Source organism: Megascapheus bottae, chromosome 13, assembly GCF_031878675.1.
Source record: "Megascapheus bottae isolate mThoBot1 chromosome 13, mThoBot2.hap1, whole genome shotgun sequence".
Lineage (NCBI taxonomy): Eukaryota > Metazoa > Chordata > Mammalia > Rodentia > Geomyidae > Megascapheus > Megascapheus bottae.
This window is the reverse complement of record NC_143521.1, coordinates 1,002,394-1,010,258: the sequence shown is the minus strand read 5'-3', so window position 1 is coordinate 1,010,258 and position 7,865 is coordinate 1,002,394. Positions and strand designations below refer to the sequence as shown.

General features: G+C 36.5%; 1 pseudogene; it reads left to right on the top strand.

The window, feature by feature from the left end:
- The first annotated feature begins 255 nt into the window (after positions 1–255).
- On the top strand, positions 256–802 carry LOC150055404 (large ribosomal subunit protein eL19 pseudogene; annotated as a pseudogene).
- Positions 803–7,865: the final 7,063 nt, after the last annotated feature.

The following is a 7,865-nucleotide window of genomic DNA, read 5'->3' as shown; positions in this document are numbered from 1 at the left end:
CCAGCACTACTACACCAGCACTACCACACCACCAACAACAACAGCAACAACTGAAAAAAGGATAACAGAAATGAATTAATGAATCATCCTATCTTACATTCCTGGAGAAAGTTCTAGTGAATAATTACAATCTTCTGGCCTCTCTGAATTTAAGAGATTATAGTCTTCTATCACTTAGCTTCTTCTTTGCTTTCAGCTTTTTGTTGGTTAGTTAAAATAAGAGTCTCCTTTCCTTTGGCTGCTACACCCGCAGCCATGAGTATGCTCAGGCTGCAGAATAAGCTTGCCTCTAGTATCCTCTGTTGTGGTAAAACCAATGAAATCGCCAATGCCAACTCTCATCAGCAGATCCGGAAGCTGATTACAGATGGGCTGATCATCTGCGAGCCTGTGACCGTCCATTCTAGGGCTCGATGCCGGAAAAACACCTTGGCTTGTCAGAAAGGTAGACATTTGGCCTAGGAAAGCGAAAGGGTACAGTCAACGGTTGCATGCCGGAGAAGGTGACTTGGATGAGGAGGATGAGGATTCTGCGAAGGCTGCTGAGGAAATACCGTGAATGTAAGAAGATCGACTGCCATATGTATTACAGCCTGTACCGGAAGGTAAGGGGAAACATGTTCAAAAATAAGCGCATTCTCATGGAACACATCCACAAGCTGAGGCTGAAGAGGCCCGCAAGAAACTCCTCGATGACCAGGCTGAAGCTCGCCGGTCTAAGACCAAGGAGGCCTGCAAGCGCTGTGAGGAGTGCCTTCAGGCCAAGAAGGAGATAATTAAGACTCTATATCCAAGGAGGTAGGGATCAAGAAATGAAGCTCCTTTCTCATGTCTGTACATAGTAGCCTCTGGTTACACAGATCCATCATTGAAATGAAACAAGCCTTTATCTAAATAATAATAATAATAATAATAATAATAATAATAATTAATATCCAACTTTTCTGCCTTGACTGGCTTCAAACTCTGGAGGTCAGATCTAAGCCTCATGGAGAGTAACTTGGAGTACATGTATGAGTTACTAACACCTAGCTAAGGGATTTAAGTTCTATGGCAGCCTGGAATATAAAGCAAGACTCTGTCTGAAAACAAAGCCTTTTTAAAATGAAAAAAAAAATGTGTGTTAGTATCAGTTTCTCTTTCAGTACAACTTATTAAAAAGTAATAGCACAAAGAAAGGTTTTATTTTTCTTTGAAGGTAAGCTTTCTGAATACAGTAGCCCCAGGATTATACAACTTCATTAACGAACTGGACTTCTTTTTTTTTTTTTCTGGTGGGTCACGGAATTGAACTCGGCCTGGGAGCTGTCCCTGAGCTTTTCAGCTCAAAGATCCCATCCTAACCCTGGGCCTGGGCATTGTCCCTGAGCTATTCAGCTCGAGGATATCACTCTATCCTTGAGCCAAATCTCACTTCCTCTTTTTTATTTTTAAAGATATTTTTATTGTAACTAATGGAAAGATTACAATATATTCACCAGATAGAAGGTGTATTACTTCACAAACATTGGTACCATTTTTCATATTTTTGTCCCTATTTCCCTGTCCCTAACCCTGCCCCTCATCTTGTTTTCCCCTTCCCTATCCTATTTCAAATAAACAATTAAACATATATACAATATATTAGATAAAAAGGTAAGATACTGTAACAATATGAGATAACCAAGGGACAACAAAAAAGATGAGAAATAACATAGAGAACACCAATCACACATTATATGGCTATTGTTTCTATATCCTGGAGATCCTTCATTTAGCCTCATCCCATATGGCCTTATGTATCTAGGTTTTGCCCCATTGTAAACCTCTTCTAGGAGAGTCCAAGGTTTGTACTAATTATGACAAATAAGAGAAACCATTGGGCCTATGTGCTTTTGAGTCTGGCTTACTTCACTTACTATGATTTTTTTGTAAGTCTTTCCATTTCCATATAAATGAGGTGATGTCGTTCTTTCCAATGGCAGCATAGAATTCCATTGTGTATAAATACCACATCTTGTTGATTCAATCATCAACTGAGGAGCATCTGGGTTGTTTCCATATCTTTGCTATGGTAAATAGTGATGCAATGAACATCATTGTGCTAGTGGATTTAGTATGTCCTTGTTTCTGGATGATTAGGTAAATGCCATGTTCACTTCCTGTTTTCTAGAGCTTAACTGGAGATAAAGAGTCTCAGGTCCTTTTGCGCCTGGGCTGGCTTTGAACCTTGAGCCTCAGATCTCAGTGTCCTGAATACCTAGGATTATAGGAGTGAGCCACTGTGCCCAGCTGAACTGGTCTTCTTAAACATTTATTTTTTTCTTAATTTTTAATTGTATTTTATTTTTGGGATAATGTATACAAGGGTTGCAGTTACATTCATCAGGTAATGGGTGCATTATTTCTCAAAACTTTGTTTTTTGGTTTTGTTTATTTATTTTTATTTTTTTATTGTAATTAGTAAAAGGGTTACATGATATTTGCCAGATAGAAGGTGCGTTAATTCACATACATTGATACCCTTTCACATGTCTTGATACCCATTACCCTCCCCCCACATCCCCCACCCATCTTGTTTTTCCCCCCTTCCTTATCAAATTTCAAATAATCAAATACAAATAAATTCAATATATCAGATAACAAAGTATTTCTCAAAACTTGATACCCCTTCTCATGTTTTTGTCCCCCTTCCCCTTACCCCTTACCCTCCTAATTATTTTGTATCTTGTTTTCCCACTTCTCTTTCTCATTTCAAATAAACAGATATACAATATACCAGGTAACAAAGTCAGATACAGTAACCACATGAGATTAACAACAAGGGAAAAAAGAGAAAATAAATAACTTCACATAGTACATGAAATATTTCTTTTATTTTCAAATTTGTTGAGTCTGCCTCATGGGCAGGTAGGATCTCACTCTGCAGGTAGTATTATGCCTCAACCTACAGTGATGAAGACTACACTGTAAACAGCAATAAGAGAAAAGATAATGAAATGGACAAAGTAGCAGTCCTTGTCAGCTGGCTCATTTTAAAATGATTTCCATTTCTATATAGTTCTTCAGTCCAAAGTTTGTCCTACAGCAAGCCTTTAAAACACAGTTTCAAATAAATTTGGTTAGTTGTATTCATTGCCTGACCAAACTAAACTGAAGCTTTATAGTTTCCATTACTAATAAGAAGGCTATAATGGATATTGGATTGATAATTAGTGATGTGTGCCAGAGGCTTCACGAGTTCTTTCAGTAAATAGCTGTGAACACATGAAAACATAAGGGGCTTAGGAGCTTTGTGGGGAGCCCAGCCCCTCCCGCGCGGTGGCGGGACCTGGAGGCGCGCATCCCCCTTTCACTGTGGGGCCGCTTGCGGTGCTGGTGGCTGCGTGACTCAGGGATATCCGCCGCATGACCAGATGATGGCCGGCATCCATTTTGGGGAGTGCTGCCATTGTTAGCGGAAGCATGGTCTCTGTGTGGCCGGATGCATGAAGGGTGCATGACTGGAGCGTGTGAAGCCGTGATTGGAGGGCCTGAGCGAGCTGGCATGAATTGATTGGCCCACTGCCTGTATATAGCGGCCTGGAGAGAAGAAGGGGAGGAGGAGAAGAAGAATAAAGGATCCTGCTTAAGCTAGCATTGTGTCGTGTTTCTTCCTTGCAGGACAGGGATAGCACGTGATAGAGCTTGTGTCTCCAAGTACAGGCAGGGTGATTCATAACTGCATCTTCCTGATCCCACTCTATTTGGTCAATTGGTGAATTTGGATGGGAAAGAAGAGTTTCATTTACAGATGCAAGATAAACAAACAAGCCCTTCTTAGTTGATAGGGCAATGCCTCCCAGCAATATTATTTTTTAACCTTTTTTATTATTGTGATTAATAGAAGGGTTACATTATATTCACCAGATAGAAGATGCATAACTTCACAATCATTGATGCCCTTTCTCATGACATGGTCCCAATTTCCCTCCCACCCTCCTCCCATTCATCTTGATTTCCCCTTTCCCTATCTAATTTCAATTTACCAATTAAGCACATAAAATATATCAGATAAAAAGGTGAAATATTGTGATAATATAAGATAACCAAGGGATGGCAAAAGAGATGAGCGATAACAGTACATTAAGGACAATAATAACTCATTATATGGCTTTTGTTTCTATATGTTGGAGGTCCTTGCATTTAGTGTCATACTATTTGGCCATATTTCTAGATTTTGTTCTATTGTAAATCTCTGCTAGAAGAGCCCAAGGTTTCCACTGATTATGACAAATTATGGAGACTATTGTGCCTATGTTCCTTTGAGTCTGGCTTACTTCACTTAGTATGATTTTTTCTAAGTCTTTGCAATTCCTTACAAATGGGGCAATTTCCTTCTTTCTGATGGCAGCATAGAATTCCATTGTGTATAATTACCACATCTTGTTGATCCACTCATCAACTGAGGGACATCTGGGTTGGTTCCATATCTTTGCTATGGTAAACATTGTCCCAGCGATATTATTGCATGGTTAATAATCACATGTCTTAATTTTGAAAGAAAACATCAACACTTTTTCACATTCTAAAGAATCCCAAATTTGTATTTTGAAGTTGCAAAGAACATTTCAGTATATATAAAGTAGTCAATATTAGCTTTCTTTTGAGATATGCACAAATCAAATGGAATTACTAAGTCAGGAGAGAATTAATAATTATGAGGAGTTTGATCATTGATAATAAGATCAAAAAAGAAAGCATCAGGTTACAAAAATTACAATTCAGTTTCCTGGATTATTCATGGAAAATTGTTTTTGGTATGCAACATTTAGCAAAATCTGTACATACTCAGATCCTTCATGAAAATCAGTGTATTTGCATACAATCTGTCCTCCTACTCCTGAAGAATTTAAACCAGTCTGGATTACACATACAAACTAAAACAATGTAAGTAAGTGTTCTGTACATCATTTCTAATGTGCACTGGTTATATAAAATATAGAAAACCATATATTCGGGAGATATTCAGTACCTTGGGAATGTTTATGAACCCTCAGTAGTTTGTTATTCAGAAGAATTAACTGTGACTCAGAACACATATTCCCAGAACTCTTTTCAATGTGTGCCAAAGCACTTATAAGAGAATTCATTATGAATTAAATAACAAATAATCCAAGAAACAGGAAATAGAATGGAATTTGATTAAAGTAGTGATTATGGGAACAGAAAACAAATGTTTTCCTCAATATTAAGAAGAAACCAGTAACTAATGATCCAATATACAAATTAAACCACCTTTGAAGAATCAATATTGGCAGATATGTCCACATTATTGATTCTATAATAAATTGAAAAATCATCAAACACAGTTTCACATTCCTGAAAGTAAGGAATGACTTTCAGAAATGGCTTGAAGAAATTACTAATAGTAACATGTTAAAAGGACTCAGAGGTAAGTTTTAGGCAAGTATTGCAAGATAATATGATGTACAGTGTTATTATTTTAGAAGGGAAGAAATAAATGTAAAGGAAAGTGTTTTTCACTCAGTAAGTTGAATGCAAATATTATGATATTTTTATCCAAAGGCTGTGTAAGACTGAAATCTTTCCAACTCATGCCACAAGAAGCTGGAGGCCCATAGCAATTGAATTTGGCTAGATTATTTGTAACAAGTAAAGCCATGCAATGTTGACTTCGAGTTAACGTTAAGTGAGCCATGCCAGGTTTGTTTAGGAATGCTGAGTGATGCATCCTAAAATCTTTGGTTTTCTATGTGAAACACCCAGGGAAGGAGATAGGTATTTCCTAATTTGAGAATATAGGAAACACTGAAGCCAAATAAATTGTGCATGCAAAACCGTTCTTTTGTTGTTGATTTGTTTGTTTGTCTTTTGTTTTTGTTTTTGTTGGTTGTGGGGCTTGAACTCTGGGCCTGGTCACTGTCCTTGAGCTCTTCAGCTCAAGGCTATTGCAATACTCCTTGAGCAACACTTCCACAAAATTGTTTTTCACTTGATGATATATACAATGTTTTGTTTTAATATAATATGTACTATGATAAAATTATCATAGTATTTGAAGATAGAATAGTTTTCAGTTTATTGTATAATTAGGAAATAAAATAGCAATATGACTAATTCTATTACTTGAAGAATCATGGAGGAAAATAGGTTGACTGAGATATCATCAACAAATATGTCCACTTCTCAATAAGTCAATAAGCAGGTAGGAGAAAGAATCCTACATTTGTCTTATATACATTTATTGAGTGATTTTTACATATGGGCAGAGTTAAGGAACCATGTTTCTAGAAAGATGTAAGTTTTCATTTTTCTAGACATTTATGTATGTACATATGTATGTATCTAGTTTTGTCAACATGATATTGAAGAAAATCATTTTCTCAAGGTATGCTTAAGTAGGATTTGTTAAAAGTCAATTTGTTACATTTATCTGTATTGATTTCTGGAGTATCTATGTTAATTCATTGTTTTTAACCGATTTTATGACAGTATCAAGCTTTCTTATGACTATTGCTTTATAATACATTATGTGTGTGTGTGTGTGTGTGTGTGTGTGTGTGTGTGTGTGTGTGTGTGTGTGTATGTGCGTCCTGAATTCAGGGCCTGTACTCTACTACTTGAGCCACAGCTCTATTTTCAGCTTTTTGTTTGTTAATTTGAGATAAAACTTTTATGAACTTTCCTTCCTAGACTGGCTTTGAATAGTATTAATTGAACTATTGTGAGCTAATCTTCCTTATTGTGCAAGTAGGGATTCATTGGACATTTTGGGTATTTTATGATTCCTATAATTTTTTATCTGTTTTTATGAAGAATGTCATTTTAATGTTGATGGAATTGCACTGAATCTATAGATTATACTTGGTAATGTATTCACTTAAACAATACACTCTTGTATTATTATTCTTGTAAAAATTCTTGTAATAATAAAAAAAAACACTTGAGGTCAGGACTATAGTTTACTGGTAGAGTGCTCACTTAGCATACTTGATACCTTGGGTTTCTTCAATTTCTTGGTAGCATATATTTAGAAAAAGCCAGAAGTGGCAGTGTAGCTCAAGTGGCAGGGTACTACTCTAGAGCAAAAATGTCCGATGACAGTGCCCAGGCTCTGAATTCAAGCCCCAGGACTGACCAAAAACAAAAAACAAACAAAAAAAGAACTTGGTTATCCTTTTAATTTGGGTGGTTTTGTCCTCTATGATTTTTTTATCAGCATTTTAAAAGTTGTATTTCAGAATCCTGTCAGTGTTTTGTGTAGCTATATGAATCAGATTGCTTTTTATAATCATAAAATAATTTTTCCTCCCTATATAATCTTATGATCTGTAAACCACTTATTTTTAATTATTATCTTTCAATTTTACTTTTTTTTAAATATTGATTTACCCATTGAAGGACATTTCAGTAGATTCTGCATCTCCAGTATTATAAACAGTGCTGGATGAACATAGGAATGCAGAAGTCACTCCATAATTATTATTCCAGGCTGTTTGGGTATATACTCAGAAATGGATTGTTGTGTTGAATGGTCATTTCATCTATGATTTTCCAAAAATAAATTCTCTTCATTTACCAGTGACTGACATCTGTAATTGTAGCTACTCAGGAGGTTGAGTCTGAGGATTGCAGTTCAAAGCCAGCGGGGTACTAAATTCCAAGAGACTCTTTTCTCCAATTAACACCAGAAAACTGGAAGTGGCTCTGTGGCTCATGTGGTAGAGCATTAGCCTTGAGCTGAGGAGCTCAGGGCAATACCCAGGCCCAGAATTCAGGCCTCATTATCAAAAACACAAACAAACAAATAAATACATAATAACTTCTTTTCACTTTCCGATAGATGATATACTTAGCATTCGCCCCTTAGGATGCCAGATTTC